The 19,295-nt window shown below is 34.6% G+C and overlaps 1 protein-coding gene across 8 annotated transcripts in view; it reads left to right on the top strand.

Annotated features, from left to right (window-relative positions):
• Window positions 1–19,295, top strand: part of Sugct (succinyl-CoA:glutarate-CoA transferase) — a 679,655-nt gene that overhangs the window by 206,318 nt on the left and 454,042 nt on the right. The window lies entirely within an intron of this gene.

Here is a 19,295-nt window from a genome sequence, read left to right as displayed (position 1 = left end):
TGGGGTGTTCTTTTTTAAATTTATTTTGTATTCTACTTTGTTACATATGACAGCAGAATGGATTACAATTCATATTACACATATAGAATACAATTTTTCATACCTATGGTTGTATACAAAGTATATTCACACCATTTGTGTTCTTTTGATTTGGAAATATTTCACTCTTGATCCTGATCTCAAAAATCACAGTGAAGTTTTATCATTGCGAAGGCATTGAACTCCTGAGTGGTAGGGTCAGTTAGAAAATTGAACTTCTATTTCTACTTGACTGGACTGACAGTGATTAAATATGTTGGAGCAAATGAAGATTAACATTTTATTCACTGTATTATTCATCAGAAAGTACTTTTCAGAAAATACTTAAAAATATCATGTGACATGGATGACATTTGACATTATTCATATGGTAGTTCTGAATGGTTTTTTGAAAAATACCTGCTGATGATCAATATAATGAATAACCATAGGCTTTAAACATTCTTCATATTTTTAATATAATAAATATATAGCATGGTCATTTATCACCAAGTATTATTATGCACATAACTCTATATGCTGTACCTTCATTTGACTGGCACTGTGGTAGGTGTTTTTACACCACCATCACCACCAACATGGCAGTATTGCCTTGTACTATTTTGTTACCACAGTTAAGTCATCACTAAGTGGTAGTTTTTTTATTTCCATTATGATCTTATCAACCATCATCATAACCACCTTACTTTCCTTTTAGGTACTGGGCATTGAACCCAGGGATACTTTAACCACTGAGAGACATCCCCAAATCATTTAAACTTTTTTTTTTGGGGGGGGGCGGGGGACAGGGTCTTGCTAAGTTGCTTAGGGCCTTGCTAAGTTGCTGAGGCTGGTCTTGAACTTTGAGGCTAGTTTTGATCTTTCTGCCTCAGCCTCTTGAGTCTCTGGGATTATAGGCATATGCCACCATGCTTGGTGAACATTTTACATTTTTTTAAAAAATTATCTGTTCTTTTTATATATACATGACAGTAGAGTATATTTTGACATGCTTATACAAACATGGAGTATATCTTATTCTAATTAGAATCCCAATCTTATGGTTATACACGATGTGGAGATTCATTATGGTGTATTCAATGTATATACCTAGGAAAGTGGTGTTAGATTCATTCCACTGTCTTTCCCATTCCTATCCCCACTCCCTTCCCTTCATTCTACTTTGTCTATCTACTGAACTTCTGTTCCTCCCACTCCTTGTTGTGTGTTAGCATCCACAAATCAGAAAGAACATTCGGCCTTTGCTTTGGGGGGGATTGGCTTATTTCACTTAGCATGATAGTTTCTGGATCCATTCATTTATTGGCAAATATCATAAAGTTATTCTTCTTTATGGCTGAGCAATATTCCATTGTGTATATATACCACATTTTCTTTATCCATTTATTTGTTGAAGGGCACCTAAACATCTTAAATTTTTATAAGATCTGTAAATTTGTCCAAGTCTCTTTGCTCCACATATAATTTTTACCATTCTAAGATGTAACATAGCTTAGCATATTTCACTTAAATTGTATTGAATTAATGTTTTATCAACTTTTTGAAAATTTTCTTGCTTGCATTTGTTTTATGCAGTCTATTTGTAGAGACTAAATTTTTAGTTACTTCAAAATCACTGATTTTAGTTACTTTTGCTCTACTTTTTGTGTAAAGAATGACTGAGTAGTATTCATAACATCTGTCCTTGTCAGAAATTAAGAAAGAACTTTGAAAATAATTTGATTATTTTAAATTGCCTAGTGAGTTGATGTCCTTTATCTTTGAGCAACTCTTTTTAACAGTCCTAAAGAAGTTCATTTTCTTTAAACATATTTCTTCAACTGCTACAATCAAACATCATGTAGTAAATTCATTATTGGTAAATAGTTTTCCTTGCTTATCCAAAGAAAATGAGCCACTCAGAAATTCATTTTGGTTGTGGTCTTATTTTTATTTTTTAAAAAATTTTTGTGGAGAAATTCAGCTATGATGAGATGAGATATTGTTTTAATTTTATAATTTTTCTGACATTGCTTTCCTATGAGTTAGGAATGTTGTGATGAGCACTTGATCTGGTATTTATTGTCTCCTTTTAGCACAGTTTTAGTGTCATTGCACAATAACAAGATGCACTGTCATCTAATTCAATAACAAAACAATCCACCTTCCAGCATGTACTAAAAGCATGGCATTTAAAAGTCCTTTTTCTTTTCTTGTTTTGACAAGTTAGGTATACACTGGTAATAATAAAAAATGTGCTATGGCAATACACGTGACAGCTAACATGCTGTTAAGTTCTAAAGGAGTTGCTATGGTTGGTGGTGCATTAACATGTGTGAAACAATAAACGTGAGGGTGCCACTTCTGCCAAGTTGGTACAAAATCAGCCACAGATGTGATATTTGAGTGTGGTGTATATATGTGGTGAATGAGCATATTTACAGACAGTAAAATTTGAGTTTTTATATTTTTCATTTATCATGAGATAATTTCCTTTTTTAAAAAACAATTTAGAAATGTAAAGATCCTTTTTAATTTGTCAGCTATGCAAAAATGAGCAGTAGGCTGAATTTGTCTAGCAAGTTACTGTTGCTGACCTCTGCTATTGAGAACCACTGATCTCTGATTCAGTAGAATATAAGAGACATTGAAAATATAGACATCTAAGTCCTGCTTTAAGACTTAGCATATAAGAGTAGGAAGCCTTGTTTTCTTGTTTCTCATTAAATCCCAAGCACAGAGACACTCAGCAAGTATTTTTTGAATAAGCAAATAATAGACAATTTCTGGTACATAATAAGTAAAGATATCTTGAATAAATGAAATGCTTGAATGATTTTCTGTCTATATTATATGATATGGGAGTCTAAGTATGATGGGATTGACATGAATTATCTAATTTTTAGTATAAAAATAGGGAAAGACCATCCCTGAGAAGCATGAAGAAGTGTTTAATAGCTGGGAATAATTTTGGCCAGGTTACTAATTTAAATAAAAACAACTTGAGAACATATTATTTTGGATAATTTCAGATGTGAGAAAGGTTTAGCAGGCAAATAAAACACTCTGGACTATTTCTATGAGGTGCTTTTATTGTTAGACTTTCCAACAAAATTCTTTGAAAAGTGTTATTCAGAGAAAATGAAAAGATTTTCAATAAGGAAAGAAATTCATGCCAAAGAAGTTACTAGCCAATAGCATTTTTCCAGAAGCATGAACTCAGTCTTAGGATATTTTAACTATTTAATATGCTAGTCTATTTAAGTAATATCCCCCCAACTTTTGTGTATCTTGCTTATCTCAAAGATGGGGATAACTGTGGAATCTATAATTCTAACCAAAGCTACATTTTACCTTACATTTTCAAACTCAGCTCAGTCAAATAAAGGAACTCAGTAAGCTTTTAAGCATCACCTTTGGCATGAGGCTGTTCCTCATATGCTCAGTCTTATCAATGCAAAGGAATTTCTATTTTAGCAGCCTTAACTTTGTGTTCTCTTATGTACTAGAGCAAGACTGGAACTGATGAAGAATTGGAATCTCCTTTGAGGTCAGGTGAAGCAATGATGAAGGGATTGCATCAGCATGAGGAGCAGTGAGAATAATGGAAGAGATTTTTGAAGTCTTTTAAAAACATTTTTATAAATGCAAACATGACCTTAAGGTTAGCAGGGGGTTTAAGGGGAAGGGGCACACACAGACATTTTCAAATAGAAGTAAAATTTTGGCAATAGCATGGAACCAAGCAAAGACTGTGAGCAAGGAGGCCAGTTAAGCCTCCAGACAAGAGGAAATGATGGTAACAGGGATGAAGGAAGAGAAAGCAAGCAGTTTCAATTCCTCAGTTTTTAACTAGCCGTTGAATGGATGACATTAAGACCAGGCACTAAAGTCTGGAGACATGAGGATACGATGAACTAACTTTTAAGATTCTTTTGGTGCATATGGGATCTTCAGTGAAGATTCAATTAAATGTTTGTAACTGAGGAAAGGCATTCTAGCCCAGGTTTAGTTTCCCAGTAGGCTATCTAATCAGTCCTTCGTGATACCAACAGGGCACAGGCATCTTGTCCCTCAAAAAGAGAAAATTTGAGCAGTACAGAAATAAGTGATTTAAATTACAACATATCCTTAAGTTTGGTAATTTTAAAAACAAAGTTTAAATTTTTGTTATAATTTATTTATTTTTATTTCTTTTTGAATGACAAACAGATTTGGGAGTCACTGGTAGAAAAATGATTATTGAGATGATTGAGTGTGATCTCAGAGAGGACCAAGAGCAGTAGTTGTCTTTCCTGATTACGCATAGGAATCACTTGGGGAGCTTAAAAAATATCCTGATGACTGAGACCTTTCCTCAGAGATTTTGATTATGGCTCAAGAAACACTGGCCTAGAGTGAGAAGAGATCCCAAGGAAGAATCTTTGGGAAAACAATATTTAAGGGTCAGGCTAGAGAGAAAAGTAAGACAGGCTGCCAAGCAGTTTTGGAAAAGAAAACATTTTTAAAAGCATAGGGCATAGTTGTATCATTTGTACTTGATTCAGATAATGAAGAAGTTCAAAAAACTCAGCCAACCAACCAACCAATCAATCAGTATGATTCTTCAAAACTTTACACTACCAACTAAATTATCCTGGGATGCATAAAGATGAAAATTATTGCTATGGTTCAATATGATATCAAATTAAAAAGCTTTTGTACAGCAAAGTAAATAAGAGAGAGAAGGGAGAACCTACAGAATAGGACACTATCTTTGCCAACTGCTCCTCAAGGCATTAATATCCTGAATATACAAAGAACTTAAAAAAAACCCACCAAAACCCAAAAAACCCAATAACCTAATCAATAAATGGGCAAAAGTACTAAACAGACACTTCTCAAAAGAGGAAATACAAATGGTCAACAAATTATGAAAAAATGTTCAACATCTCTTGTGATTAGTGAAATGCCAATTAAAACTACAATTGAGATTTCATCTCACTCAAGTAAGAATGACAATTATCAAGAAAACAAGTAACAATAAGTGTTGGCAAGGATTGGGGAAAAATGTCCACATATACATTTTTGGTGGGACTGCAAATTAGTTCAACCACTCTGGAAAGCAGTATGGAGATTCCTCAGAAAACTTGGAATGCAACCACCATTTGACTATCCCATTTCTCAGTGTATATCCAAAAGATAAAAAAACAGCATACTACAGTAATGCAGCCACATTCATGTTTACAGCAGCACAATTCACAATAGCCAAGCTATGGAACAAACCTAGGTGCCCTGAAACAGGTGAATGGATAAAGAAAATGTGAGATACACACACACACACACACACACAATGGAGTGTTACTCTGCCATTAAGAAGAATGAAATTATGACATTTTCTGGTAATTTGCTGGATCTTGAGACTGTTGTGCTAAGTGAAATAAGCCAGTCCTCAAAGTCAAAGATCAAATGTTTTTTCTGATCTATGGAAGCTAATCCGAAATAAGGGGAAGGGAAGAAGGAAGGAGGGAAGGAAGGAAGGAAGGAAGGAGGGAAGGAGGGAGGGAGGAAGAAAGAGAGGGAGGGAGGGAAAAAGAAAGGAAGGAGGGAGGGAGGAAGGAAGGAAGGGGAAAGTAAGGTTAAAAAAAGGAGAGGAATTTTATTAAAATAGAGGAGAGATCTGTAGAGTAGATGAAGGGGATTGAGGAGGAGGAAGAAGGGACTGGAAAAGGGAAGAATAGTGGAATGAATCTGACTGAACTTTCATATGTGCATGTGCATTTTGGCACAGTGGGTTTTGGCATCTGGTGTATCTATAGGACACTGATTAAAGAAGAAGTAAGCTATAAATGGATGAAGAGGGACCAATGGAGTGGAAGGAGGGGAGAAGGGGACAGGGAGAGAGTGCTGGGGACTGAATTGGAGTGGTTGTGTTCCACGCTTTTGTGATTATGTCAGGATGTATCCTGGTATTGTATATAACTAAAAAGAATAAATTTAAAAGAGAAGATTCTTGTAGTAATCTGAATGCTAGAGGAGGGAGCTTGGAAAAAGATATATAAGTGTCCCATTTTCCCAGATGTGGAACACCTATAAAAACTTAAATATAGTATGTAATATATAATGTACTTATATAAAAATAGGAATGTAATTGCATTATAATATAATAATATTATTAATTAATAAATAATAAGCTTTAGATTATAATTTCCAACCAATTTTAATACACTTGTGTCAATTTCATTGAAATATTCACAGGATTGTAAATTTGAGAATTATTAACAATGGTTCCATTCAATATAGGAAGGAAGTTGAAAGATAAGTCTACAAACAATAATGTAATTTTTATTGAGACACAGCTCAAATACTATAAATCTGCCTCTTTAATATGGTACAATTAAGTGTTTTTTATTATTTTCACAAAGTTGTGAGACTAACTCTACTAATTCTAGAGTTTTGACCTATATGGTAGGATAAGAATTTGCTTCTAGCCATTATATTTGTAAAGTACAGTTTTGTCTAAGAGTATGTTGAAATAGCTCTAGTTTTTAAATTACAGAGCAAAATCCAGGCATGGTAGCACATGCCTGTGATCCCAGGGGCTCATGAGACTGAGGCAGGAGGATCACAAGTTCAGAGCCACCCTCAGCAACTTAATGAGGTTCTAAGCAATTTAGCAAGACCCTGCCTCAAAAAATAAAAAGGGCTGGGGATATGGTTTAGTGGTTAAATACCTCTGGGTTCAATCCCTGGTACCAAAATTTGCCAAAGAAACTCATTAAAAATTGAAAGCAAACCCTCAAACAACAACTCGTTTTAAAAAATAGCTGGCACTGAGATATTCACTAAAAGTATATCAGCTCACTAAACAACACCTGCCCATACAAAAAATACTTAATTTTTTAAGACAAAGAAATGTTATTTTACTTCTGTAAAAGGAACACTGGCATCACTTATATAAGAATAACAACTACTAGTTTGTCCTTTGTATCTTTCCTATTTCTCCTCTTGTTTCCATTGTCTCCATCACAGATGTATGTCTTTTAGAGCACCACAGACTGTCACTCTGACCTCCCTGCTTCTGTTCTTGCCTCCCAATCATGATGTCAACTGATGTATTCAAGGATAAAGACCCATTCTTATGTTGGCTTTCCTGGTCCTGGAGGTCTGTCTGTCCCTCCTCTCCCTCATCTCCTACTAACCATTCTTCTGTTTTGCTACACTTCAGGGAAACCACCTGCTTTCATTTCCTCAGACCTGTCACTCCTCTGCACCCTCTAAGTCTTTTTGTCTTCGTGTCATTTTCCATCTTCCTGGAACATTCTCCACTTCTCCCAGCCCTTCACCTGGTAAACTCCTACTTATACTTCAGATTTTGTCTTTAAGTTCATCTCTTTAGAAAGTCTTCCTTGACCACATCCACATACTTCCTGCTCTTCTCTACTGAGTCAGATCTCTCACTGTAAAGTCTTAATCTATTTTTGTGCATTTACAGTTTGTGATTTTTAAATATTCATTATATAAACCAATAAATTGTACATTCAATAAGAGCAAGATTAAGTCTGTGTAGTTTATTCTTATATTCCCCACACTTAGCACACTGTCTGGCACATAGTAGGTTCTCAGTACAAGTTTTCTTGATAATAATGAATGAATAAATGAACGATCTGTTGTTCTCAATCAGCCTCATTGTGTGTTCCATATTCTTTGTGATCTATTCTGACTGGAATGCTTTTCTTATATGAGGCTAATGTGTTCATTGCATAAATTAGAATACTTGATTTGCAATTGCCTCAAATTCAGACTTTAAGTACAGGAGTGTGTTCATTGGCCACATATCTATAGCTGAAATTAGATTTGATTATAACTCAAACTAGACAATCGTGGAATTGAAGGAAGTCCATTTTCTATAATGTATTGGTACTCTAATCTGGTTGATTTTCTAGAAATATTTCACCATAAAATCCCTGGGATTTAGACTTACTGAATTAGAACTTTTGGGTGGGTCTGGGTGTTTGTATTTTTAATAAGCTCTCCAGGTGTTTCACATGTTGTGTGATCAGTACTAGACTATAGAGTGGCATTTGAGAAACAATCTTTCAAAAAACTTGCCAAAATGTTTGATGCAACTGTCTTCTCACTTTGTTTTGGAGGTGGGTTGGGAGATTGAGAAGGACCAGAGCATTGTTAGAGATTTCTATGTCTTTTGTGGGAAGAAAATGGATGTTAAATTAAGGTCTTTTAAAAAAAATTGACTCCTAGTTATGCTCATGACAATTTCCTTATCAATTCTTTCCCTTTCACATATCAAATATTGTATTATTACTTGACTTCTCATGTGTACTATTGAAACAGCTTGTTATATAACTGTTTAACAATTCCGTATACATTTGTGTCTTGAAACTCAGGAAATATACAGTAGGCCATTGTGAAAAGACAGGAGATTAAGATGATATAGGACCATGCCAAAGAGTGACTCTGTAGTAACTGTGGTCTCAAGAGGGGTGCTAGGGTTCAAGAGACATATACAAGTTTAATATTCTATATCAGTTAATATTAATATCTGTGATTCCAGTTGTGATAGGCAGGAAGTGACAGTGGAATTATTGGATGGAGGCCACAAGGAATCATGTGGGATTTTAGAATAGGATCCCAAGAAAAGCTTAGTCAGTTGTAGTAGTCCTTAGGCATATGAATGTTTATGTTGAGAGCAGGGAGAGGGCATGGAAGGGAGGAAAGAAACCATTGTTGTCTAGCAGCATATCTGAGTTATGCTGGGTTAAGTAATGGCCATGGCCAGGCTTAAAGTCCCAGCAGGGAACTGAAGTCTGAAACTGGACAGGAGATAAAACTTCAGCTTGAGGAGGAACAGTGCCTGCAACACCTAGTGCTGTTTGTGCTGCACGTGGCATGTTTGCTAAGTTGGGCAGAGGGGAAGGTGAGACACTCTGTTCACATTGGATCCTGGGTATAAGGAAGTACGTAAGTATCTGACTTTCTCTGCTACTGGGATGGGGTTTCTGAGCTGCTTCCAGGTTGGTTCTCACTGGCAACATGAGAACAGTGGAAGACTGCCTCATCACATCTGCCTGCTGTTTCTCTCAGCTTAATTATTAAAGAACAGCTAGAGAAGATAGGAAGAAAGGAAGGAAGAAAACAAAAATAGGTCTTACAGAAGCCGGGGAGGGATCAGTTTTAATGAAGAGACAGTTCTCTTGTCTTTTGAAACCTTCTCTGAATTCCTTATTTTGATTGCCTTGTTGTCTAGTTTAGGAACTTTGTGTCAGTCTTGAATTTTCTTTTTCATTTGCTCTACCCAACTAGATGTTGATTCTGCCTCCCGAAGCTCTGCTCTGTCTCCCTTCCTACCCTTAGCCATTTTCTCTGCCTCCATGTCTTCCTTGTTGCAATGTCTCCTCAAAGAATTTTTTTTCTCTCTATACTGAAAATCTGAGGGTCAGTATCCAGCTTAGAAGGCTTCAGTGGTTTCCTTTGCTGAACAAGACATTTCCTGAATATTTCTGAACCTTCATATATGCAGCTAATTCTCATTGTTTATGATTTCTGTATTGGGAATTTGCTTACTTGCTAAAATTTGTTACCTCCAAATCAATACTTATGGTGCTTTCACAGTTTAGAGCATTGCACAGGGCATGGGAAAGTATGAGTCACTTGACATGCACATTTCTGGCTGTGGTGAAACAAGGCCATGATCTGCTTTCTTGTTTCAGCTTTCATGCTACAAATAAATGTTCTTTTTGTGATCTATTTAGTACCATGGTTTTCAAATTTTTATGCTTTTTCCTGTATTTTTGTTGTCTAAAGTAGACCCAAGTATAGAACTGGAGGCTGCCTACTATTCCTAAACTCAAAGAGCCTACAATGTGTCTGTGGGAGAAAATATATGTTAGATAGACTTCGATGAGGCCTGAGTTGTAGGTTCCTTAGCCATGAGTTCAATGTTAATGAATCACAACCCATATCAGAGGCATACATATAAAAGGTTGTGCATTGATTAGTCCAAGGCAGTGTTGGGGCCAGCAGCTCTCAGGAATCTGACCTTTTGTTTTTCGCGGGACAATGGTTCAGTATTTGTTAATTCAGTGTTTGCTGTGACTTTATAGCTACTTCAAAAACAAGCATTGATTGACTATTGATTCAATTAATTCTTATAGATATGCTGCTATTATTGCTGTTTTATGAATGAGGAAACTACAGCTCAGTGGGGTTAAGTAATTTCTTCAAGGTCAAGTGAGTTGAGTATTTAGAAAAAGTGCTCAGAACAACACCAAAGTTCTTTCCCTTAATGATAAGGTGCGTGACCTACAAGAAATGAATTACAGTAGATGGGGTAGAGAGAGAAGATGGGAGGGGAGGGGAGGGGGGATAGTAGGAGATAGGAAAGGTAGCAGAATACAACAGTTACTAATAGGGCATTATGTAAAAATGTGGATGTGTAACCGATGTGATTCTGCAATCTGCATTTGGGGTAAAAATTGGGAGTTCATAACCCACTTCAATCTAATGTATGAAACATGATACGTCAAGAGCTTTGTAATGTTGTGAACAACCAATAATAAAAAAAAAGACTTAGCAGGGCAGATGAACTACCATACTATTTGGACCTGCCTCCTTTCTAGTCTTTTCTTTTTCCTAGTTTTCTTTCTGTAATAGAACATCTATGCTGCTTCTTTATAGGACACATTTAATTTCCTGAAAATGCCATATTCCTTCAGCTTTTCTGCTTTTGGGCACAATGTAATCTTTGCACTTTTACTTTGTTCTTTGTCTTGGTAAATTCATACCCATTCTTCTCACATTTTAATGATACCCTTAAAAAACTACATTGACCTGGGGTACTCAGTTATAGTTGGATGGGAGTAAGAAATTCTGATGTACTATTACAGTAGGGTAATTATAGATGACAACAATGTACTGAACATTTCAAAAAGCTAGAAGAAAGAATTTTGATTTAAACATTACACAATGTATATAGATATCAAAACATCACAAATACCACATGCTTATGTACAATTTTAATATTTTTCTGTATCAGTTAAAATAAATTTAAGAAATTAAAAAATTTAAATCACATCAACATGGAAAAAACATAAAGCAGGTTGCAGCCACAGACAAAAACATATTCCTAGGTTCTATGTGGCATGGCAGTGAGGATTAACTAGTGAGAATCCTGGAGGGAGAATGAATCTTCAGGGGAGATTTGTGGGATCCTCAGCTCCAGCTGTTCTTCGCTGCACATATATTCCCCTAACTTCTGAACCTGGAGGATCAGGAGGGAATCACCACAAGAAAGATCATTTTTGCTTAGTCCCCATGTATAAAGTTGGTTGGTTTATATGGAGCAGAGGTACAGGAAGAAATATACCCAGAGATCCTCACTTTCAGGGATTCTTTTCATTATGTTTAGGGTAAGTAGGGAGGGGAAAAGGAGGGAGAGAGGATGGGAAAGTAGAAGGGAGGAGAGAGAGAGAAAGCTAATTGTGAATGTGGTTATCTCTTGGCTTGATTTTCATTATTTTCTTTTGCTCACTAATGTTTCCTAAATATTTCTGACATATATATGAGTATATATCACTTTTCAATAAGAAAATATTTTTTAAAGTGCCTTAGCTGTGATTTGTATTTAGAGGAAAATACAAATACTATATGCTTTAATTAATAACAAGATTTGTGTTCATTAACTCAGCATCTATGGTGTGTTATGCACTTCATCTTAAATAACTCTCAGCAACACTGTGCAAGATATATATTATTATGGTCATATAAATGGAAGAAGCTGATGCTCAGAGAAAATACACGACTTGCCCAGAGACTCATGTGAAAAGTGGCATAAGAGCTAGATAGTCCAACTTGAAAAACTATGCATATTTCTTTCATGCCAGTTGTTTCCACTATTATGAACATTCGGAAAAATGCCAGAAAAGAAGATTCTATTTTGACCAGTTCTTATCTGTGACTTATCCAATTTATTTAATTTTCTCCTTTTCTTAGTTACTTGAAAAGAATTTATTGCCGTATAAATGCTCAGTAAATGTTGATTGGTTACTTTCATTGACTACAGGATTTAAACATGGAAATAGGATGCGCCAGGAACTGTTTTTTGTTTTATGTTTTACATTTGTGCTTGGTTTGTTTGTTATTTTTATTTCTTCTACAGCTGGTTGGCATATAAGTAGTAAATGGTAATGTCCGGTGAGGAAAGATTTGGAAAGATTGCACAAAAGAAAATCAGTCACTAACATTCAGGAATGCAGCTGTGAAGTTAGGTTAAGGCAAAGCACACTTTCCTGTGCACTTCAAGTTTCTTAAAAAAAAAAAATAGACAACAACTTTATTGTATTTTGTTTTCTCTGGGGTTGCTCACTGGGAAGGTTTAAGATCTTGCCAAAATATTGCACATTGTTTAAAAACATTACAAAGAAATTTCAACCAAACAATGAAATTCACTAAATTCAACAGTTTTAAAAGATATTTTTAGCTGGTAAAGACTTTTGGGATTACTTCCTTAGTGTTTTAATCATCACTGTTCAATCAGAGATAACATTCAGCTTTGTGCTGATATTTTAAAAGATTATTTAAAAATTTCCATTTTATTTCCTGAGGTATAGTAAGATGAGAGTCTTCTGATTTTCTCTTCTTTAATTTAAAAATGATGTTCATAAGACATTTTTCACAATTCTTTTAAGTAAACAGGAAATACAATTATTTCCTTGGGATATGTATATCTGCATGTTAAAAATAGTATAGGTTGAGGAATATAATGTGTTTTCTAAAATCAGGGTTATTAAATACATACTTGAAATAAGATCCAGTGTTTTTTTTTAAATATTTTTTTCGTTATACATGGACACAATATCTTATTTTGTTTATTTATTTTTATTCTGAGGATCAAACCCGGTACCTCACATGTGTGAGGCAAGTCTGCCACTGAGCCACAACCCCAGCCCAGTGCTATATTTTTGATATGATTTTACTAGTTGGAAGTTTTTTTTTAAATAAAGATTTTTTTTTGAATGTTCTTCCGTTTTTTTTTCCCAAGTCCAGTAATGGAATAAGAGTTGAAGAACTGTCAGAGTCACATGGAGACAGCCTTTATAACATCATCTGTCAGGTGTCTATCTCTTTAGTCGTCTGGAATTCTGAAGACTGATTGAGGCCATTACAAAATGTACTTCAGATTTGAGACCCTACATCTTTACTGTTCACAAAGCCCTTTGCAGTGGTGAAAGGAACTGGCTGTTGAAATATGCTGAATGGTTAACTCTTTTCATATTTTTCTTTTATTTCTATTCAGATGCATTTATCTCATTTAAAAAAAAACTGTGCATGGATGTTCTCAAGCACGTTTTTTTTTTTCCTATTGAGTTCTTTATATATTATCCATCATTTGCATAGGATAGCTTCTATAGTTTTGCTTCTCATATTTTCCTAGGAAATATTGCTAGAGGCTATAGTTTTATTTCTCAACTGGAAGACATCATTTCAATGTTATATTAATTCTTAATATAATTAATTTTTTATGTTAATGGAAAATGTATAAATTATTAAAGAAAATAAACCATACATCTGTATAAACTTTGAAAAGACAAACCCTACAATTTATAGAGAATGCTCTCTAAGGGAATGGGGAATTCTATGAAGAATGCTTGTTAACAAGAAAAAGTAATGTTTGTCTAAAACATAGGAATAAATATGACTGAGGAACATTTCTGGCTTTAATAACTACAAAGGATTCAGTTCAAGTAACTTAGATTTTCTGTTCTCCAAGAATTTTAATCTCAAATTCATACTGTTTTTTTCATGAAAAGAAATTGTAGCACAAATATGTAAAAACATAGAAGATTATTGGGTTTTAAGGAATAATTCTAAGAATCAAGATTTGTACTATGTATAAAACACAGCACATATCATGTGGTATAATTTTATACCATAGTAATAATTATTATTAAACAATTTCATGGAATTAATAGGTGAAAACTACTGCCTGTAAAGCCTGAGGAATAACATCACGATAGTATGTGTGATTTATAACTAGAAAGTTAAAGTTTTCTTCTCCTTTTACTTTGCCTTGTATGAAAAAATGATTATAGAAATAATAGGTATTTAATTCTTTGGTTTTGTTCATACTTAGCTATAATAGAATAGGGTTTACATAGAATTTAGATGAGTGAAAAGTACCTTAAAACTTTATAAATTTTATCCCTGAAGAGCATTATGAGATTTTTTAAAAAATGAGTTTTTAAGTCAATAACACCATCATAATTTGGTGATATTTATAATACTGACATTAAGAAGTATATACTCCTAAAGAAGAAATATAATGTTGGTTATTCATATCTTTGGACAAGGTAACTTAGTTTTTTTTTGAATAGTCTTTTTTCCATCATTTTATTGGTGCATTATAATTAAACATAAGAATGGGTTTGTTGTTACATAGTCATGCATGCTCATTATATAACAATATAATTTGGCAATATAGTCTTCCAGTATTTCCCTTTTCCCTTCCCTCTACCCTTACCCTGATCTCTTTACTCTACTGGTCTCTCTTTGCTTTTCATGAGACCCTTTTCCCGCATTTCTTTTCCTTCATCTTCCCTAGCTTCCACATAGGAGAGAAATCATATGAACTTTGATTTTTCTGAGTTTGATTTATTTTGCTTAACATAATGTTCTCAAGTTCCATCCATTTTCCTTCAAATGACATAATTTTGTTCTTTATGGCTGAAAAAACTCCATGGTATACAAATACCACATTTCATCATCCATTCAGCCATTGATGAACACTAAGGCTGGTGTCTTTTCCTTTGCTATGCAGAAGCTTGTTAATTTGATGCCATTATGTTTATTAATTCTTGGTATTATTTCATGAGCTTTAGGAATCCTATAGAGGAAGTTATTACCTGTCTATATGTTGGAGTGTTGACCCTACATTTTTTTCTAGGAATTGCAAAATATTTGGTCTAATTCCTAGGTCCTTGATCCATTTTGAATCCACAGAGTGAGAGATGGGGATCTAGTCTGATTTTTATTTTTTAAAAAATATATTGATATATTTTATTAATTTTTTATTCAACAAATTCAAATTTTCAGGCAATTTGCAAAAAATAAATTTCATTTATTTTACAGTATTAATTAACCAGACTCTACAATACAAATATTTTTGGCAATAATATTAATCAACATTTAATCTGTATTACATTTCAAAGCTCACAATCCAACCTGATCCTGTGGTTTGAATCAACTTAGGTAATTAATAAGATACTCTGAGTACGGGAGTTCTAAAAGAGAACATGACACTAAGCACCCATAGCTAATGAGTCACATTGAGAATGACAAGGGATTTGGTTTATTCAGTTTCAACATTGTGCTCTTTGCTCTTCAGGCTGTGACTGAATCTCTAAATTTTTTTAAAATTTAATTTGTTATATATGACAATAGGATGCATTAAAATTCAAATTACATATATAGAGCACAATTTTTCATATCTCTGGTTGTACACAAAGTAGAGTCACATCCTTTGTGTCTTCATATATGTAGTTAGGGTAATGATGACCATTGCATTTCACCATCTTTCCTACCCCTATGCCCCCTCCCTTTCCTTCTCTCCCCTTTTCCCTGGTCCCCTATCTAGAGTTCATTTAACCCTCTCCCCCATCCCCTCACAGCATATTATGAATCATCTTCCTTTAATTAGAGAAATCGTTAGGTATTTGGTTTTTTTGGGAGATTGGGTAATTTCACTTAGTATGATATTCTCTAACTGCATCCATTTACCTTCAAATGTCATGATTTTATTCTCTTTTAATGCTGAGTAATATTCCATTGTGTGTGTGTGTGTGTGTGTGTGTGTGTGTGTGTGTGTGTATATATATATATATCACATTTTCTTTATCCGTTTATCTACTGAAGGGCATCTAGATTGGTTCCACAGTTTAGCTATTATGAATTGTGCTGCTATAAACATTATGGCAGTGTCCCTGAAGTATGCTGTTTTTAAGTCGTTTGGGTATTGGGTATAGACCAAGGAGTGGGATAGCTGGGTCAAATAGTGGTTCCATTCCCAGTTTCCCAAGGAATCTCCATACTGCTTTCAATATTGGCTGCACCAAATTGCATTCCCACCAGCAATGTATGAGTGTGCCTTTTTCTTTTACATCCTTGCCAACACTTATTGTTGTTTGTATTCTTAATAGCTGCCATTCTGACTGGAGTGAGATGAAATCTTAGTTTTTATTTGCATTTCTCAGAAGAAGATTAACAATCAACCAAAAAATATATGAAAAAATGTTCAACATTTAGTCTGATTTTTCTACATATGATAACCAATTTTCCCACCACTATTTGTTAAAAAGACTATCTTTTCTCCAGGGTATGATATCAGTGTCTCTGCCAAAGATCAGATGACTGTATCTGAGTGGGTTTGTTTCTGTGTCTACTGTTCCATTATTCTATCTGTCAGCTTTTATGTCAGTACCATGCAATTTTTGTAACTATAGTTCTGTAGCATAATTTGAAGTTAGGTATTATGATGCCTGCAGAATTGATTTTTTGGCTTAGCATTGTTTTTGGTTATTCTGGGTCTTCTTCGAAGTGAATTTTAGGATTTTTTCTAATTCTATGAAGAATGTCTTTGGTATTTTGATAGGGATATTTTATTCAATGTGTAGATTGTTTTTGGTTATATGGCCAGTGAAGGGATATTAATTCTTCCTACCCATAAACATGGGGCATCTTTCCATTTTCTTGTGTTTTCTTCAATTTCTTTCTATAGTGTTCTATCATTTTCATTGTAGAGGTTTTTTTTCCTCCTTGTTAGATTTATTCCCAAGTGTTTTCATCATTTTTTTTGGGGGGGTGGTACTGGGGATTGAACTCAGGGATGCTTAACCATTGTTCCCAACCCCAGTCCTTTTTTTAAAAAAAATTATTTTGATACAGGGTCTTGCTAAATTACCTAGGATCTTGCTAAGTTGTTGAGGCTGGCTTTGAACTTTTAAAACTACTGACTCAGCCTCTCCAGTTGCTGGGATTACAGGCATGTACCACCATGCCCAGTTCCTATCTTTTCTTGTTTTGGGCTGTTGTGAATAGGACCATTTTCCTGATTTATTTCTCAAAAGATTCATTATTGGTACATAGGAGAGCTCTTGACTCTTGTAGTTTTATTTGGGTATGTATAATTGTTTTTTGGGACAACTAATTAAGGCAACTCTCTTTGAATGGACACTTTGGGTAGAGGTAGCATTTTTCTTCCAGTTGACCTTTGATTCTTTTGAGGAGAAACAAGGTTATTGGGAATTATCTATAGCTATATTCGTTGAATGCCACAGTCTGGCTGCAGCAAAATAACCGGGGGGTGACGAGCAACTTATGTACATTGATACAGCAGGAGTGGGAGCCGTTTATTGTAGGACAGGAGGGGTATATATACATTCCACACATCTTATCTTAATTAACATAAACTAGATACAGCAGTCAACCAATAAGGAATCTCCACACTTAATGGCTCGCTGGCGTTACTTCACAAACCACTCCCTCTGGCAAAATACCAGGTGCCATCTTGACTTGTATACAGACTCTAACAGTTGAAATCATGGATTTCCCTGAATTCCTGACCTCAGGGCCTGTTATGATTTGGAGGTAAGGTATTCCCCCAAATGCTCATGTGTGAGACAATACAAGAAGGTTTAAGGGAGAAATGATTGGGTTATGAGAGCCATAATTAATTGATGACCTGATGGGATTAATTGAGTGGTAATTGAAGGCAGATGTGATTTGTCTGGAGGAGTTGAGGCATTAGGGGCATGGCTTTGAGATATATATATTTGTATTTGACAAATAGATCTCTCTCTCTCTCTCTCTCTCTCTCTCTCTCTCTCTCTCTCTCCTTTCTGATCATCATGTGAGCTGCTTCCCTCTGCCACACTCTTCCACCATGATGTTCTGCCTAACCTGAAGCCCTGGAAAGTGGAGCCAGCTGTCTATTAGAGTGAGACCTCTGAAACTGTGAGCCCCTGAATAACCTTTTTTCCTCTATAATTGTGCTGGGTGGGTCTTTTAGTCCCAGCAATGAAAAAGCTGACTGAAACAGGGCCTTTGTACATGCTTTATTTCCTGCATAGGATGATCTTCCTTTATTGTCAGTAGAGCTGATTCTATCTTATGCTTTAGGGTCTTTTCCTATCAGCATAGCTATCCCTTCTTAAAGAGATTATCATATATAAAATTTCCCTAGAGACATGTAAGAATGTATTAATAGTGATTAACTGAAACTGGAATTGAAGAAAAAAAAGTTTTGCTTTTCCTTTATAGCTTTTTTTTTGTTATTTACACATTTTGTCTCCAGAATGTATTAATTGTATTTTTGAAGTTCTTCTTTATCAGAGTGAAACTTTCATGGGATGGCTATAAATATGAGGTCCTGTGATGCCATTACATATTGAATTATGTTATAATACACACTAGAAACACATCTTTATCTGGCACAGGAGTTCATGTTGTATAAGCTCATTGATACCCTTGATATTTTTCTTCTTCAGTTACATTCCAACCACTTATTCATTCAGTCGACAATACTTTCTGAGTGTCCATGGAACTAGATTATAAATCCATAGACCCTATCCCTGTGGAATTTGATTCCTAAGGTGTCCTAATGGATACTTTATTGTGAGGGTATGATACCGTAAATACAAAAATGGAAAAAAAAACAATTACAGATTGATGAATGCTGTGGCAAAATAACAAGGGACTAAGAAATAGAATAAAGGTAGAAGAAGTTTCCTTCCTTTTAGATAAGGTAGCCAAGGAAAATCTGCTATTAACAGTCATGAAAGGAACTGAAAGTCAGTATCACAAATCCTCACTCTCTTGTCTCTAATTGACACATATCAAAATTTGTGGTAGAAATTGCCATCTTCTTTATTTTTTCTGCTGGTACATTTTGATTTTTCCCTTTTATATTTGTTTTGTTAGATTTTGGAGGTAGAGGTTTTGTAATTCTGAGTTTCTTTTTTCTTATGATCATCTTTTCTGAAATGATTGAGTATTACTCACTATAAAAAAATAGTAAATGTTTATCAAATGAGAATATGGTTCAAAAAAAAGGTGTAGCTTTTTCTTTCTGCCTGTAATTAGTTAGTAAAGACAGTGTCTACTGTGACCATATATAGTTTTTGATACTGAAATAATAGCATTGACATGTAATATTATCAATATTTACTCTGAACAGGTAGGGAGTAGTACAATATGTTGAGAAGAATGAGAGAATCTATTTTGTT

Source organism: Ictidomys tridecemlineatus, chromosome 2, assembly GCF_052094955.1.
Source record: "Ictidomys tridecemlineatus isolate mIctTri1 chromosome 2, mIctTri1.hap1, whole genome shotgun sequence".
Lineage (NCBI taxonomy): Eukaryota > Metazoa > Chordata > Mammalia > Rodentia > Sciuridae > Ictidomys > Ictidomys tridecemlineatus.
This window is presented reverse-complemented; position numbering and strand designations above follow the sequence as displayed.